The sequence below is a fragment of the Phaenicophaeus curvirostris genome, chromosome 25, assembly GCF_032191515.1.
Source record: "Phaenicophaeus curvirostris isolate KB17595 chromosome 25, BPBGC_Pcur_1.0, whole genome shotgun sequence".
Classification (NCBI taxonomy): Eukaryota; Metazoa; Chordata; class Aves; order Cuculiformes; family Cuculidae; genus Phaenicophaeus; species Phaenicophaeus curvirostris.
Window position 1 is genome coordinate 4762114 of NC_091416.1, and position 18214 is coordinate 4780327.

The 18214-nt window shown below is 42.4% G+C and overlaps 1 protein-coding gene across 1 annotated transcript in view; it reads right to left on the minus strand.

Moving 5' to 3' along the window:
* The window catches only part of GRAMD1B (GRAM domain containing 1B), a 127150-nt gene extending 115241 nt beyond the window's left edge, over nucleotides 1-11909 (minus strand). Inside the window, exon 1 of the mRNA XM_069876497.1 lies at nucleotides 11772-11909. The gene's annotated coding sequence lies outside the window, so the exon portion shown is untranslated. The remainder of the gene's footprint in view (nucleotides 1-11771) is intronic.
* Between the last annotated feature and the right edge of the window lie 6305 nt (nucleotides 11910-18214).

Sequence of the window (18214 nt, forward strand, 5' to 3'; positions counted from 1 at the left end):
ACCCCACCCTCAGCACATTTTCAGCGTACACACATCATATGATAGACACAAGTATCTCCATTGATGTTTGTTACATGCCATAAACATACTTGATGCACGAAGTAGGCACAAAATTCATCCCTATATTTCTTGTTTGCAAAACAGAGCATGTATAAGACAACGCACCTGCTGGATCTGCAGCATCAGTAGGTTAGGATTACAGTAAATCACAGAATGGTCTGGGTTGGAGGAGACCTCTGGAGCTCATCTAGTCCAACTCCCCAGCTAAATCAGGGTCACCTCCATCAGGTTGCACAAGAACACGCCCAGGCAGGTGTGAGTATCTCCACAGGAGATTCCATTCCCTCCCCAGGCAGCTGCTTCCAGTGCTTCATCACCCACATAGTAAAGAGGTTTTTACTCATGTTGAGGTGGAATTTCCTGTGATCCAGTTTGTGCCCATTTCCCCTTGTCCTGTCACTGGGCACCGCTGAGAAGAGTCTGGCTCCATCTTCTTGACCCCTACCTTTAAATATTCATAAGGTCCCCTCTCAGCCTTCCCTTTTCCAGACTAAACAGACTGAGCTCACTCAGCCTCTCCTCCTAAGAGAGAGATGCTCCAGTCCCTTCATATTCATGGCCTCTACTGGACTCTCTCCATTTGTTTCTTCTCTTTTTGAGATGGAGAGCCCAGAACAGGACCAAGGACTCCATTGGCAGCCACACATAGACATGGCAGAGGGAGAGGAGAACCTTCCTCACCCTGCTGGCCATACTCTCCTCCAAATACCCCAGCATAGCATCAGACTCCATGGCCTCCATTGCTGGCTCATCATTAACTTATTCACCAGGACTCCCAGCTCCTTCTCTGCAGAGCTGTACTGGTGCAGGGGGGTTGTTCCTCCCCAGGTGGAGAGCCCTACACTTGTCTTTGTCAGAGTTCATTAGGTTCTTCCTCACCACCAAACTCTCCAGCCCATCCAGGTCTTGCTAAATGGCAGCACAGCCTTCTGGCATAAGAGCGGCTTCTCCGCAAGTTTGCACCATCAGCAAACTTGCTGAGGGTGCACTCTGTTCCCACATCCAGATCATTGATGAGTATGTTGAACAAGACTGGTCTGACTACCCACCCCTGAGGAACATCGCTGGCCACAGGCTTCCAGCGAGGTTCTGCACCACCAATGAAAACCTTCTGGGCTCTGCCATCCATCCAGTTCTCAATCCACCTCACTGTCCACTCATCTAACCCACACTTCCTAAGGTTACCTAAAAGGACGTTGTGGGAGATGTCGAAAGCTTTGATGAAGTCAAGTGAGACAACTCAATGGCTCTCCCCTTACTCACCCAGCCAGTCATAAAGGCTGAATGAGGGTGAAGATCTGGAGACCACAAAGCGCTGCCACATGCAAGGTCACAAAGTGGATGCCTCGTTTATCGTGGGTAAGCAGAACGCATTGAGTATGCCCCTCAGGCAGATGTTTCACCCTAGTATGCATGTGTAGGTGTGAAACAACTGTTAAAGTGCAATGCACTAAGGAATGTAGCAGATCCTGTATATCTTAAACAGTCTTTACTGCCCAAACATGACAGACACCACCCTCCCAGCTACATCTTCCCAGCAGCAACCTGTTCCTACTTTGTCATTTAAGGTTAGTGATGCCTCTGCTGTAACAGAGTAGAGGGCACTGATAACGAAGGCTGTAAATAAGCTGAATATACACAAATTCTGAGTGCCACAGAGTCCCCCACTGACCTGGTTCCAAACTGTTGCTGAGGATCATCAGTCTAATGGTCATCTCTTACTGAAACAGCTCAGAGCTGTCATGCTACATCACAATTGTCAGCACTCGGCTTCCCCTCTGAATTATTATTAAGCTCTTGTGAGAATTTGAGGAAAGCAAGGTCAGACACTGCAGAGACAGTCAGAGCCAAGTGCTTTGGGGTAAGCTTACACCAACAAAGCCCAGACTGTGCTCCATTTCATCTCTCCCCAGAGATACAAACACCAGCAATGCCCATGACATAAGATGTTCTTTCCTTTGTTTGCTTTTTAATATAAAAATAGCAACAGAAGCAAACGGGTGGCAGTTCTTCAGCTGTTTGTTTTTTTAAGTAGTGTTGAAAAAGCATAATTCCTATCTTTATATACAGAGATTTTCACCCAGCAAGCATGTTAGGTTTCAGTGGCACTGAGGGGTTTTATCTGATCACAGAGGGAAGGGTTTGCACCACACCTCACCTTTTCCACCCACGGAATAGTCTCTCAGCAATTCTCGGAGGACTGCAGCCAGTGCAACAAGTAAGTAGAACTGCCTGATAAGACTTTATTTTTGCTTAAAGCCAAGATGAAGCATGAGCTAGTTAGATTGTTGCTGAGACTAGATGTGAGGGTTTCTGGAATATAAGCATACTTCACTTCTTTCCTCCAGAGAAAGTCATTTCAAGTTTTATAACCATTTAGTTGCAGATAACATTGGGATGGATACCTACCTGATGTGGTAAAATGATGCAAGTTGAGTTTAAAGGAGTACATAAGTCACATGGCAGCCTTGAAAAGACAGCTAAAGTCTACAGTCCAGGAGACTGGAAGAGTTAATCTGAGCTGAAAATACCATGTCCTGTCAGCAACAAGAACTGCAATACAAACCAAGCATCCATTGCAAGATGGTGAATAGGAAAATAAGTAGTTATTTCTCCTTTCTGATCGGAGCTAAGGCATACACTGGATTCCAACTGCTTTTGAACTAGAAGATCTGTTTTGCTGAAAATTAATAATTCATAAGTACGACCATCTTACTGTCAAATTACTTTTTCTTTATTAAATTTGGGCAGGGGGGCTGCCACTCCTGTTTGCCGAGCTTTAATTCTCAGTCAGCAACTCCAGCTGTGTTAAGCAAGATGCTGATTTCTCTCCTATCATGTCTGAGCTATAACTCAAAAGTTGTTAATAACAGGAAAATAGTCTCAATTCAAACTTAATGCTCATTACTTCAATAATGCACCCTCTGCTGTTTGTCTTGACTTATTGTTTACAGCTCCCACCAAGTTTCATAACCACACTTACTATCCTCTCTGGGTGAGGTTCAAAATACAACGACACAAATTTGTGTTCAAAGTCCTTTTTAAACCAAGGGCTGAGATGACTGCAAAGGGTTACTGCTGTGTCAATATTGTCCACATGAAGCAAAGAAACCCATGAAAAGTTAATCAAACCCATAACAGGACCAAGACATACAAGCTACTATGTATACAAGCCTATTTTCTTCTCCATCTGACCACACGGGGATTTTATTTGTCACCTAATTACATTTTAATAGGACCTTAAATTCACATTACAAGTCTACACCCACCTGAACTGTGATTTAAGTAGAATATCCACAAGGGATCGCTTGTCCAAGAAACTTTGGGTTGAACATGTCATGAATCCCTACAATGAGACGCATTTTACATTTGGTCTGGGTTTTTATTCATGCATGCCGAAGCCCACAGCCCCACAGATTCTCTGCAGTCCAACCACAGCAAGAACAGAACAGCTGCCAGGGACCCTTTACCAATAGGACCCTACTGCTCTCCAGTGGCTGAGAAGCTGCAGGCACCCCACAGCCCAGTTCATACTACCCAGTCGGCCTCAGTTTGCTTTTAAAGCTGTTCCTTGCCTGTAAGATGCTATTAAATACAGATACACAGGAATTACTTTCAACACAACATTGTAAGTGTTTGAAATCATTAGCTGCCACTAATCATTGCCAGACACTTTGACACCCAGTAGCGCTGTTATTCGGTGAAGAGCCCATACATTCATAAGCAATCCAGAAATAACTTTTCTTTAACCCCAAGAAATCTGGTCAACCAGCTCACTGGACAAGAGCAGAAAGTCGGACACGCAACTCATAAGCCACAGGAAATCTGTTTCTCCAAGAGCTTGGAACTCTGATGACCTATTAACACTATTCACCCCACTTGGAGAACTGCATTTGTGCTCCTCAGCACTGAAGTTTCTTCGTAAGCTAAAAAGTTTTCCTTCCAACATTCCAGTTGCTCATCTTATGTTCTTGCCCATCAGTGGTCTCAAGGCTCATACAAAACTCAAGGTTTTCACGTGGTTGTCTCTTCAGAGCACAAGATGTTCTTGAGTGATGTCAGATGTACTTACAACAGAAAAAAAAAGGTGGTCCCAGTAGATCAAGGTCCTAACTCACATGGGAAGAGGAGATACCATCAGCCAGGCACCCCAGCTCAAGCTGTGACCTTTTATTTTCTTTCTGGTTCAGACGGTTATTCTGAGAAAATATGTAGAAAAAAAGCCTTTTCCTCAGCAGAAATTCTCAACAGCTGAAGGACCCAGATGAAGGGTTTTGCTACCCAGGTGTGCAAGACAGAACACAGCGCTTGCTGAGAAACAAATTAAACTTGGTGTAACTCAAGGAAGTCAGAGAAAGATTCAGTTCCATGTTTTACCCTCTTCTCTTTTACAGAGTAAAAACTGTTTCTTCTTTTTCCCCTAAAAATCAAGTTCTACAGAGGTTGCACGGTAGGCTTGATTATGCTTCCCCCTCTCGTCATTTCAAAAAAAAGAAAAAAACAAAAAATATATCATATTTAACCCAAAAAGGGGGGAGGTCAAAAAAATTTCAGAGGTGAAGTTGTCCCTTCTATTCATGGCTCTGCTGAGCAAATAGGAGAAGATAAGTATGTTGCAAAATGTGAAAACAATGACTACAACATAGGAATACACCTTTAACTTCAGTGTCTGCTACAGGGTAGCTAAATAATCTCTGGTTAATCACTGCAACTGAATCAGAGCATTCAGTGTCTACATCTCCCATTTGCTCAGTCTATTGAATTTATAATCCAAGGGCTCCTTTCTCAGACCAGGCTGTTCCCGTCTATCTTACAATATTAACCACTGCTAATCATAGAATCACAGAATAGTTCGGGTTGGAAAGGACCTCAAAGATCATGATGTGGATGTACCCATGGAAATAGTGTTATTCAGAGACATTTTTAAGCACAACTAGTTCAAATTACGAGCTTTTTGTTTGGTTTTGGTTTGGTGGGTGTTATTATAATTTCTCCCTGAGGTTATGAGCACATTTTAAAGAATGAACTAATAATTTACAAGCAGAACATCAACATCTTCTTAGGGCTGAATTCCAGCTGTAGTGAGAGGTGGGAGGGAAAGCCAGTTGCAGCAAACTACGTCACTACATTTGGAAGATAATTGAAAGCAGGCAGAGACAAAAATCTTTGAATCGTGACTTCAGCTCCCAAAGTTCTGACTCTTAGTTACAAGATTATTCAGCCCAGACTCAGCATCTGAGTCAATAACCTATGGAGGAATTAATACTTGGTTCCTCATAGAATCTTTTCATTAGTTATAACCATATCTGCCATTCATTCTTGCTATTTTACTCCCACTTCTTCCCAGCCAACTACTATTAGACACAAGCAATAACACTTAATTGATTTTTTTTTTTTACTTCTTAAATTATATTCCTGAGCCTCTCATCAGTTTGCCCAGGGCTAAACTGCACAATGACACCTTTATAAAGTTATAATAAAAAAAGCTCAGCTTAAACAGAAAAGAAAAAGCCCTGGTAAGCGGAAGCTCAGTGAGGCATGAGATATATGAATGTCTTTAATACACTGGAATCTAGCAATTACCTACTTTGGATGAATCAGTGTCCCTGATGTGAATAACATTAGTAATTAAATGTAAAGCACAAAGCTTATTTAAGTGGTTGATTTGGATCTAAAATAACCAATGGGCTTTACAATTAGACATAGTTTAAAAGGGACCAATAGCAGTAGGATGATTGCCAACTGCCCAAGCAATTCCTAAGGAGTTCTCAGAGTAAAGTTTTTTAATTAAATACTAAGTTAAACTAATTTCTTAATTAAACTAAGTTAATTTAAATTAAATAGTTAATTAAATACTAAAAAGAAGCAAACTTCTTTCCATCTTTTGGGAGAGAGGCTGGGGACCTGTTGATCATCCTTCTCTTCCACTACAACTCAGTCTGCCTCCAAAGAGAATGATCCTAGGTTTTACAGAATGATAGGATGGTTTGGGTTGGAAGGGACCTTAAGGATCATCTAGTTCCACCCCCTGCCATGGGCAGGGACACCTCCCACTGGATCAGGAGCTCCAAGCCCCATCCAACCTGGCTTCGAACACCTCCAGGGAGGAGGCAGCCACCCCTTCTCAGGGCATTCATATTTTCACCCTGGATCGAAGAGGTTCAACCTGCTGCAACTTTAAGTATAGATGAAAGATGCGATATTGTCTCTGAAGTCACTTGAGTGTGTTTTTAAATTACCCCGTGGTTTAAGCAGGTTGGGAAGCAGCTTGTGAGCCTCAAGTATTTGCTCAAAATAAAGGATTACCATCAGAATCCCCATGGAAGTTTGTGAATTAAGCTTTCATCTTTAACAACACAGATTATTAATATTTCTATCAGCTTTTACCTAAAAAAAAAACTAAGGCACATGGGGAAAGCGATTTGTCTGTACTCATCTACTCCGTTTCTCCACAGTCACGGTTCAACGTGCTTTTCAGATAATCCTTCAATGTTACAGAACCAGCTTTCACCATTTTTCAGCAAAATTTGTACTCCTGCACCCACCTAGAAGGTTTTTGGGTTAAGAATAATTACTAATGCACCTTTTACGAGGTACTTGCGCATAGTGGGATGAAGGGCTGTGCAAAAGTTATTATTGCATTTTTCCAAATTTAGATGGACAGACAAGTCAGGTATATATAGGATGTAAAGAGCTGTATGCCTGACACATGAAAACACAGCTCAGATAAAAACTATCTGTCCACTTAGTGTAAAATACAGCGAGCTTAATAAGGAGGCAGAAGCCCAGACAGATGGATGAGCAGGCTGAGTCTCTCCCCCACAAGAAGCAAGGATTCAACAGAACCTGCTCAAGACATCCAGAAGGTGTCTGTCACACAAATAACAAAAATCATCTGTCAAGTCTCAAATCACTTCAGCAACCTCACGTGCATCCAAAATTGAGAATCTCAGCACCAGGAATACCAGTCCTTCTCTAGAGGACGGGCACCAAACTCGGGAACATACAAGTGAGCACCACCCAGGGAGTAGGCAACCTACATCTCATGTCACTGCCGCCTGGTGTTTCTCATGTAAAACTTTAAGGGAACTAAAGGAATTAGATTTTTATTGAAATGCACATGGTAGGAACACACTTTCTCAGCAGCTACTTACACAAGCCATCTTCTCAAATGAACTTAATCCAAAAAATTAAGAATAAGCCAAAGGAAAACCACAAATTACTTCTCAGTGGACTAATGATAGTGATAAGACTAGGTGCAATGGCTATAGACTGGAGAGGGGCAGATTTAGACTAGACATAAGAATTTCTTCACAACGAGGGTGGTGAGACGCTGAAACAGGTTGCCCAGGGAAGCTGTGGCTGCCCCATCCCTGGAGGTGTTCAGGAGCAGGTTGGATGGGGCTTGGAGCCCCTGATCCAGTGGGAGGTGTCCCTGCCCATGGCAGGGGTGGAACTGGATGATCTTTAAGTTCCCTTCCAAACCAAACTATTCTATGATTTAAAAACTAACAATCAAACCAAACAACCACTCTTCTAGGCAGAGGATCAAAAGAAAGATGAAGCAAATGAAGATGTAAAATTACAACATAATGTTGCAGTGTTCCCTTTCAGCCAGGAACAAAGCACTGCAGCTCTTTATGGGTTGACACAAGCTGACTCCATATATCTCAGTCTCCTTCCCACTGCCACAGCTGACCTCAGGGTTGTCAAGGGGCCTGGAATCAGCACAGGCTCCATTTCAGACAGAGTTGTTCTTAACTGTGACAGCAGTGGATGTGACACTAATCTGTCTCATTTACTGCGCAGAATTTGGATGCCACAAATTTGACTTTGTTATTTAAGTGTGACGCTCAGGGCTGCCAATACAAATTGCAGGAAGGCTGTGGAGGTTCAGCACTGTCTGCAGCAGAGGGATCAGCAGTAAAACCTCTGAGCAAAAAGTGTCTTGAGTGTCTTTTCCTGCACTCCAGGAAGGATTTGATTATTTCCTCTCAAAGTTGCATGCAAGTATTTTGACACAGCATCCTAAACTGTTAAGAATTATTAGTAGCATATTACCCGAAAACTTTGTCCAGGGTTAGATTTTATAAAACACACCAGCATTTTCTTTCTTCAGCAGTTACTTCATCTTTCATTTACACCACAGCAGCTACTTCTTTGGTGCCAGATTAACACCCATACAATACCTTGAAATCTGCGAGCTGCTGTTCTTAAAGATTTCATTTCTACTTCAATGCCTCTCCTATAGTCTCAGCTTCGTAAAGAAGCTGGATTGGGGGTGGGTTTTTTAATCCAAAAAATTATCAGAGCCAAAGAAAAACCATGCCTCTGCAAGAAATGACAATGAGGACTCAGTACGTGGCCTTCTTCCTTCTGAGTCACTAAGCACAAGCCTTGCAACATGTGCTTAAGGCTCTGTGCTGCCTGCAGATGTTTGTGTTCAAAGCACTATTTCACACCTCATCTCAAACCTTAAAGCAAGGCTCCATTTGGCTTTAGCACAGCTGGAGCAGCAAATGCTTCATCGTTTTTCTTGCTCAAGCTAAAAGTAGGAGATGCAAGACTAAGCTTGTGCTTGGCGATTCATGGTTTGGGCTTTTCACACTTCTTGGTAGCAGTAAACACGTCAGCATAGTCATTACCTTCTGCTCACCTAGATATGCTGTACCTTACTCTACTCTTCCACAAAAAAATTTTTTGATTCTGTTGTACTGTATTCTAACACAGCTCATATTTTAATAACAGGATATTCCTGCCCTCAAGTTTCTCCCTTTCTAATTACCCCATCATCCAATATTTGCCCAGTGAAGCTTTCCAATGAGTAGTACTAAACAAAATACGTAGCCACTATCAAATTGACCCTTTGTTTTGAAGTTGCTCCCAAATATAAATCTTCTCATTATCATCATCTTCTATGAAAACATCAAGGAGTTTTCGTATAAAACTTATTCTAAACTTAGTATTTGGGCCACACACTTGCAATGAGTCTTTTCAACCCTTCAATTTAAGCAGTTCCAGCCAATACAGCTTAGATTCAGATACTAAGCAGAGAAGCCCAGTTCAGGGAGGTGGTTGAGTCACCTTCCCTGGAGGTGTTTAAGGCACGGGTGGACGAGGTGCTAAGGGGAATGGTTTAGTGATTGATAGGAATGGTTGGACTCATGATCCGGTGGGTCTCTTCCAACCTGGTTATTCTATGGTTCTATAATTCTATAATTCTGCTTGCATAAGGGTAGGTGCCAAAAGCTGAAGGCAGAATGGATCTCTAGATTAACTTGATACCAGTTATTCTGTGTAGCACCTTGACATTCCAACTTGACTAGCAGACAACTCTCCCATTTACACTGCAGTTTGACAAATACAAGGAAACATTCAGTAGTGTTTGTCCTTTGCATACCTGGCAGATTCCAGCAAGGCTGATCTGTTCAATAAGGAAAATCTGACCACCACGTCTGATATTTGATGATTGTAAGAGGATGCATATATCAATCTGATTATTAGATTTCATGTAGAGCTCTGTCTCTGCTTACAGTATATTCTTGGTCAAACCTTTGCCATAGGTCTCTACACAACATAAAAATGACAGTTACTCCCCAGGTAAATAAGTTTAAGGATCTAGAACAAAACCAAACCAAAGGTAGACATACTAGAAAGGAGACTAAGATGCATTATTTCACCCAAATAGGCCACTCATGAGCTGAAAAACAGGAATATCAATTAAAGTAACAATGAAATGCCTGTGTGAACTCATATTATTGAGATGTCTTCACACCTCTCTGACGAATTCCATCTGTTTCAAAAAGTGCTCACCACTTGCCTTATTTTTTAGGATAATGGAACATCTAACACTCATATAAATGCAGTTCTACTACAGACTAATATTTATAGTAAAGCACAATGGTATTTAAGTCATTTTGCCTGTACATCATTGGTCAAGAATCACAGCTTTACACAACTGACCTACATAATAGTGCGATACTTTTTCTGTATAACAGGACTGTGAGCCTCCAGTTCCACTAGCAAACTCCTCCACATTTACTGCAGCTTCCTTCACAAACACATCAAGGAAGCTGCTATTGTTCTGTACAGCCTCACACGAAAGAAGCTCTAAACTACAATCAACAAGCCTGTGTAACACCCACTGTTGCACATCCAGCTCACGCTTTTTGGTAGTTTATACTTTTTTGAACTAAAATTAAGTAAATAGCTAAATGCTCAGTAGAATACACATTTCAAATCGCTGGTACGAAATGTATACGGTAGCGCAGGACTTACGGGGTTAAATAAACAGCAGAGAGCATAGGCAGTCTTCTGTGGCTGTCTTCATCAGGGAAACTTCTAAAACACAGCACTGGATTCATTTCCTCGCCTCTGAAAGCTGCAGTGGTGCTGGAGGGAAGGCACACTGTGTGTGGACAGCGAAGAGGCAAGGGAAGCAAAGTAGGGAGGATCACCGGATCATAGGAAATCCTGCTGAATAGAAGTATGAGAATCCAACAGGATCTTCCGTGGGTCTCCTCCCCTCCCTTCCCACCACTGCCCTAAGAGCTGTTCCAAAGCCGGAGGCAAAGAGGACTTCAACTAAAAGTTCACCTTTATAACACTGTCCCTAATCTGTCTGAAACCGCAGCAAATTAACAGCTCGCTCCGGCATCTCAGCAAGCGCAGAAAGCAACTGCGAGCAGCAACTGCTACTGCAGCAGCTGCCCCAGGGACCAGGAAACCCAGCAGCTGGACCTGTGGGCACGCACAGATGGAGAGATTGTTCCACACATGCTGCTTCCTCTAGGAAGCAACTTTTCTGCAGCATCTGTTGTCAGGACAGACGGCAGCAAGAGATGTGAAAGGAGATGGTTTTACAGAGAGACTGTAAGAGATAACGTCTCAGAAACAATTTCACACAACCTTTTTCACTCTAGAAAGGGTCAGCAGTTTGACTGGATGCGTAAAACTGGGATATGCCTGAAAGGGCTTCTTCTTCCCAAGAATCACCAGTTGGACTGCAGCAGAAATTGGGTTTACAAGCCACTGACTTTCCTCACCCTCAGGTTCTGCTTATAGAAAAACACAACCCAGGAGCAAAAAGTAAGCAGAAGCCCACAAAATGAAACAGCAGCTGTCAGCCATCCAAGCTGCAAAGACGCACGTGAGCGTCAAACTGATCCCTTACCAGGACACACTCTGTTAGTCACTTCCAACTCAAGAGAAGGCGAGCGACAAGAACACAAAGAGCTATAGTTTTCTAACAAAAGACTCTAGGCCCACATTTTCCAAGGTTCACATCATTTCTTCAGGCATCTCCTCTCTGCAATAGTTAATAATCCACCTCCACTCATAGCACTTGAGCCCAGCTCACAAAACTCTCCCCAGCCTCCCCTCTATGAGTCACTAGCAGCACCTCCCCATCCTCCTCCCAGCTGATACCCCCGAAAAAAACCTCCAAGTCACTGAACTGACATACAGACCCAGGGCTACGTTTCTTAAGAGAATTTTTGCCATTTTTTCCCCTCTGTAGGATTCTTCAAAGCATCTTTCAAGTTTAAAGCCAGTGGATGTGATCCAGATGTTGCTACAGGCAATAAAACCTCTCAACTCTATCAGACCTAGTAAAATACCTCTAGAAGCGCAGGTATAAGACAGACATGCCTATTCTTGAGTATTTAAGTGACGCAAGTAAGTTATTGTTAAACATAATGTATTCTTCTTACCTTAAATCAGTTCAAATTGAAGTTCAAAGAGCTGGCTGGGGAGCAGGGATGTTGTAGGAGAGCACATGACAAAACTCTGTTTCATGTAGCTTAAGACCTGCCTTCATGTTTTCCCCCAGAATGTCTGGAGTCTGGACGTTTTTCCATCAACCTCAGCACACACAGAGCCTCAGACCACTCCGCTTTTGCAGCTACAGTCATTTCCTGATCCCTGCTCCGCTTCCAACACAAATGAACTCCACTTCCCAACTCTCCTGAAATTACATAATGCTGTTGGTGTTGGCCCTTGCGTAATTTACAGTGAATATTTTACTTCCTTCCTCCCTCGAGTAAATATTGGAGTTCAAAAGAAAAACCATTTACTCTCTAGATATAAAATCAGTTTAATTATTTTTAAATTATTCACTTGTTGTTCTACAACTTCTTTAAATATTAAAAACAAAGGCTTATGCTTTTAAAGGACTTATTACTATCCTATCAGTCACTGATATAGGGCAAAGTTACATTACACCATTCATTTTTCATCTCAGATGCCTTTACAGATGTATACAGCACAACACATTGAACTACTTGAAATTCCTTTTTTTCAACCGCAGCTTCCAGAGCTTGAGCTTTATTAAGTCAGGCAGTCCCTCAGGCTTTTTTCCACCATGTTTGACACAAGCTAGAATAACTAATAGGCCAGTGAACACCGCTGTCATGTGTGTTATGAGCATACGATCGCACGCGGGGCTTACCAAGAATCAGTTCTTACTTGCTAAAGATATCATGGGCCTTCCCTTCTCCAGTGTTGCTATAGAAACCGCATATTATGTCTATAGGGGAACAGAAATAAGGTTTCCTAAGGTATGGATGAAATAGCTCCATGGAAACGAGCCCCGACTGTCGGAGGAGATGAAGGGAGGGGGGCTGTGTTGGAAGACACCAAGGTGATCATCTAAATATGGGAAACAAGAGCCATGCAAACCAGGCAAGCTGTCATTCAAGTATCTTCCTGTTTCATGACTAATGACCTAATGGTCTAAGAACTCCTGGAATACTTGGGAGATCAGGTGTTGGCCAGTGATTCCAGTGCCCATGGGCACTAGGAGTGAACAATCATCAGTCTATATGGTTATAATACACCACGCAGCTACTAAACCTAGGAGCCAGTCCAGTGCAACCTGGCATAACCACATATGATCCAAACTAAGCAAAGTCAGGGAAGGTCTGTAAACTCACACATACACAACTTCTCAACCCTACAGACCTGCAGCCCTGCTCTGAAAGAAAAACACGGAGAGATTTCAGATTTCCACCCCACTTGTCTACAACCATCACCAGATGAGCCCCTTTTGAAAGAGATGGTATTTATTCTTTGAGGTGGTGTTGGAAGTGCAGACTCTGGAACATGCACTATTTAATGTGAGAAACTGCATAAAAGCCTCAAGAACATCCAATTTTCTTCACAAGACAGAAGACTAAATCATAGCAATGTGTATTATTGTTGGATTGTGCTCTGGTCACTGAGGCCAGGAGTCAGCCACCCTAAACACCTAGGTCTGATGCAGTTACCCTGAGCTACCTCTGTAGCACTCAGAGGTAAAATATTGTCTTATCTCATGGCAAAATAAGCATTTAAACAGATAAGAAGCCCACAGCTAATGAGTCAGATCTGATCTTCAGTCAGCACATGCTAGTCCACTAACCTTAAATTAGTTAATGCTGTTTATTTGAAGCTATCTGAGCAGCTGGTTATCTGCACTTCCATTCCCCAGCTACAAAACAGGAACATTATCTCAGCTGATACCCCATTCATTCACCAAGCACTAATGAGGTTAAACAAGGTACAGAAATCATTCAAACACACAGTAGCATCACAAATTCTTCCAAGAAAAATAAAAAGCAAACAGATCCTTTCCAGCATCCGTCTGCTTTGTCACTGGTTTGAGAGGAAATCTTTTGTGCAGGGTTACAAAAGGCACAGAGTCAGAGATACACAGTTACAGTCTCAGCCTTTTTCTCAGTGTTTTCCATTCTATTCTTTTCCCTTCTCCATTCTCTCAGGTTATATTTACCTGAAAAGAACTTTGTATGAAAATACTCTTTTGGAAACTCACATTAACCCACCCAGCTGTGGTTCACAACCCTCAACTTGTGAAATACTGTGAAACCATACACAATCACAGCTCAAAGTTAGACAGGCTACACACACAGCACTCTGAATCTATTCCTATTTCTCATTAAATCAGTGCGAGGCAGGACTTTTCTCTAGTAGGACCAGAACTCCAAGACACACAATATCCTGCCCTTCCCCCAGGGCAAACCCAGCTATTTAATGTTTTTGCAACCGTACACTACAACTCTCAGACTTCTTCCTGCTGCCCTGCTTGCTTTCACATTCTGCCCCCCTTGCTTGCCAAAACCTAACTCACATAACACTTCCTTTATAAATTCCCCTCGCTTCAAGGCTCAGGAATAGTTCTGGAATCCTCAACATAAGAAGGATACAGAGCTGTTGGAACAGGTTCAGAGAAGGCTATAAAGATGATCTGAGGGCTGGAGCACCTCCTGTACAAGGACAGGCTGAGAGAGTTGGGGTTGTTCAACCTGGAGAAGGCTCCAGGGAGACCTGAAGGGGCTACAATAAAGCTGGGGAGTGATGTTTACAAAGGCTTGTAGGGACAGAACTAGGGGCAATGGGTATAAACTGGAGAGGGGCGGATTTAGACTAGACATAAGGAAGAATTTCTTCACGATGTGGGTGGTGAGACCCTGGCCCAGGTTGCCCAGGGAAGCTGTGGCTGCCCCATCCCTGGAGGGGTTCAAGGCCAGGTTGGATGGGGCTTGGAGACCCTGATCCAGTGGGAAGTATCCCTGCCCATGGCAGGGGTGGGACTGGATGATCTTTAAGGTCCCATCCAACCCAAACTATTCTACGATTCTGTGAATAGCCTTACTTGTCTACCTAGCAGGAAATCCAGTTTTCTGAACTATCTCTCTGGCTCTCAGAATGGGCCTGCTATTTACAACTGGAAAGTTCCACTTTCTTTACTGTAGAACTTTAAATCAAACCTGTCGGGGAAAAAAAAAGGCATTACAAAGTCTAAAGATAAATTCCAATTCACTGGAGCAGAGCCATCAACACTCAAGCATTATGTGAACTGAATTGCTTTGGGGCTCAGAACTGGTTTCTACCATGTGCTTATGAAGAGAATCAAATCTGAGCTCTAGACGAAAGGTTAGCACTACTACAGCAAGAACTAGGCTCAAAACAAGTTTACAATTTGAAGTCACTAATTTCTGCAGCTTTTAGTTTCATTTAAACAAGCAATTTTAATAAGGAGTTAGTGAAATGAACAGGAACAAATACAGAAAGCAAGAAAATCAATTTTAAGTAAACACCTCCCAAGTAAAACCAGTGTGTACAGCTTCAATAGATACCTGTACTCCTCTAATAACCACTCTTCCACATCTCAAAAGCACAAACAAGTCCTGCTTATCTTGGGCTGCCAATCATAGAGGTACATGGTTTACATAAATAGGCGTAAGAGCTATCACTGTTGTTCAGATGGAAGCTGAAAAACAGTCTCAGTTCTTGGGCTATTGTGCTTCTCTGCTTGCCACAATTAACAGAAGTTAAAGAAACATTTTCTACAACTTAGGAGTTCTGAGCAATTTCCAAATTCATCTCAGAGCTGTTTTTTCCCAGGATGAGAAACAGCATCAAGTGATTCTTCTACAAAGTCAAAATCAGAAACTCTATAAAACCAGATGCCATTTGTTAGTTTGTTTATCCAACCATTTTCTTTCCAGCAAGACACTGAAGTGCATCAAAAAAATCAAAATTAAATGTCTTACACCTAGTCCAACCGCATACCCACAGTCAGGGAAACTGAGGTTGACCAGTATTTGAAGTCACCATTTTCACCCAGCATCACTACCAAGATGTGCCATGCAAATACGTTTGTGGAGTCCTGCTTTGAACCAACTCAATCTGTTGAGGAGATGCTCATCTGCAATCTGCTGACAGTCACCCTGTGAGATGACAAAACGAAGGGGGACTGATGGGAACTGTACTGGCTACCACACCAGCTGGAAAGCACTTCAAAGACAGATTGGTTTATAAGGGTATGCACTTAAGTTATGCTGCCTGGAACACAGGAGAGTCACATATCTGAAAATAAGCAGATAGGGGTGGAAAACAAGAGCTTCTGCCTTGCACAGATATTCCTGGTGGGGAAGTAGAACAGCAGAGAAGCCAGAAGAAAGTGAGGTATGGTATAAACAGGCTGCCTGAAATCTGAGTGTATCACAGGATCTCAGCAGAACAGGAGAGAGAAGGTAACTTTGTCTGGTTTTGCAAAGACAAAGTAGGAACATGAGGTTCTAGCCAAGTTAAAGGGTTGGAATGGGATTTATAGGGTTAGAAAGCATTGAACAGGCAAATGCTACCATTGAGGCTGCAGCAATGGTAAAGTCTTCACAGGTGATTCTTTCAAGTGTTTATCATCACTAGAATTTTGAGTTTTGGCTTTACAGCAGCATTTTAATTCCTTTATCAGGGAACACAGGCACACATGTGTTAGTTTATAGTTTTAATACACGTTTGCAGTAATACGTGGAATGAAAGCTGTCTCAGGTCCAAGGAAGCTTTATGCAAGACTTCAAGTTCTCTTTAGATCACACATTAAATTGTTTCCTATGAAAATGTTTCACTTACCAGTAAAAAAAAAATTACATTTAAATAATCAGTGAGACAGCTGCAAGAGATACAGACCTACAGAAAAATCTTGGATTACATTGCACAAGTTATTTCTCTGGCTGCATCCACACCATCGAGGAGCAGAGGTGAAAAGAGCTTTAAAACCAGTTGGTACTGAGGACACAAGAACATTACAGATGCCTTTTTTTTTTAACCTGGTCTTGTGGATTGAATGCATTTCAGTGGCAAGAAGTACATCTTGTCATTTAGCTTCCTGTGAAAGCAATTCAGTCTATGTAAATAGCATGTTCTGTGATGCACACTGAGTCAGACTCAAAGCTTTGATTCAGAGGAGTATTTCAGATCCCTACTAACATAAAATAAATAAGGAGCAGCTGAGGGACCTGTAGCTGTTTAGCCTGAAGAAGAGGAAGTTGAGGTGAGTCCTCAACACTCCCAGCAGCTCCTGGAAGGGAGGCTGGAGGAAGGTTAGGGTCAGTCTCTTCTCCCGAGTTACAAGTAACAGGACAAGAGGAAATATCCTCAAGTTGTGCCAGGGGAGGTTTAGGTTGAATATTAGGAAATACTACTTCACCAAAAGGGTTGTCAAGCACTGGCAGAGGGTGCCCAGGGAAGCAGCGGAGTCACCATTCTTGGAAAGGTCCCAAAACATGTAGCTGTGGTGCTTAGGAACGTGGCTTGGTGGTGGACTTTGAAGTGATGGCTTTACAGTTGGAATCTACAATTTTAAATGTCTTTCTCTAGAATGCTCATAAAAAAGCCTTCATTTACTGGAGCTCAGGGATCCAACAATGAGTAGATCGGGCTATCTGCCCATGGGTTGTATTAATTCAGAAGCAAGCCACCTACACCGAGAACATGCAGACAAATACTAAGTATTACAACAATCACTAAAAATATCAGAAAGAGCTCAGAGTGTTTCATTTTGTTGTCTTTCAAGTCTAGTTTATATTGAAGACCTCGGATGCAACTGTCCAGCCAGTGTCATAAAGTTAATGCACTGTTTTCACTCACAAGGAGGGAATAAGGTGAGTTTGTTCTTTTGTAACATGTCACAGCTTCAGTTATGCCTGAGAACACCACACGCAACCCTGTTTGTTTAGGACAAGGGGTAATTCACACTGCAGAGCTCCCTGATGGAATGTTCTACAGCTTGTCTGAACTCTAATCACCGCCTCCTTTCCATTTTTCCCAGAACTTGCAAAACTGAAGCCATTAAGTGGCTTTAAACAGCCAAGAATTTAGAGACAACAGCTAAAGTTCTGCCTACTCTGCCCCCAACCTCTGCTTAGATTATTCCACTCCCAAGTACTTATCCCTTAACCAGTCTAAAATATTAAAGGAAGTGCTTATCTTCTCTATGTAAATGTAAACCTTTACAAATGCAAAATTTAGTGTATAGCAACACTCAGGGGCTGAGCTGGAGGGCGCCTCAGGCAAGATGCTGCCTTCAGATAACACCTACCAACATTTTCTCTGGAAAGAAACACATACACAAAATTCCCTTTCCCCTCAGTCTCAAGAGCACAGAATTTGTATCCCTTAATTGCACCTCCCAGGCAATAATGACAGCTGAGACCCACCCAAGCACCTGATAGCAAATTCCCTATTTCCTTCCAAGCTCATAATTTTGCTACCCACCTCCCTTGCTAGCATTGCAATTCGAGTATTCCTATCGTGGGAGAACCTGACTTTAGCACCTGCTTCCAACATCCTGATTGCAGAATTATGTGCTATT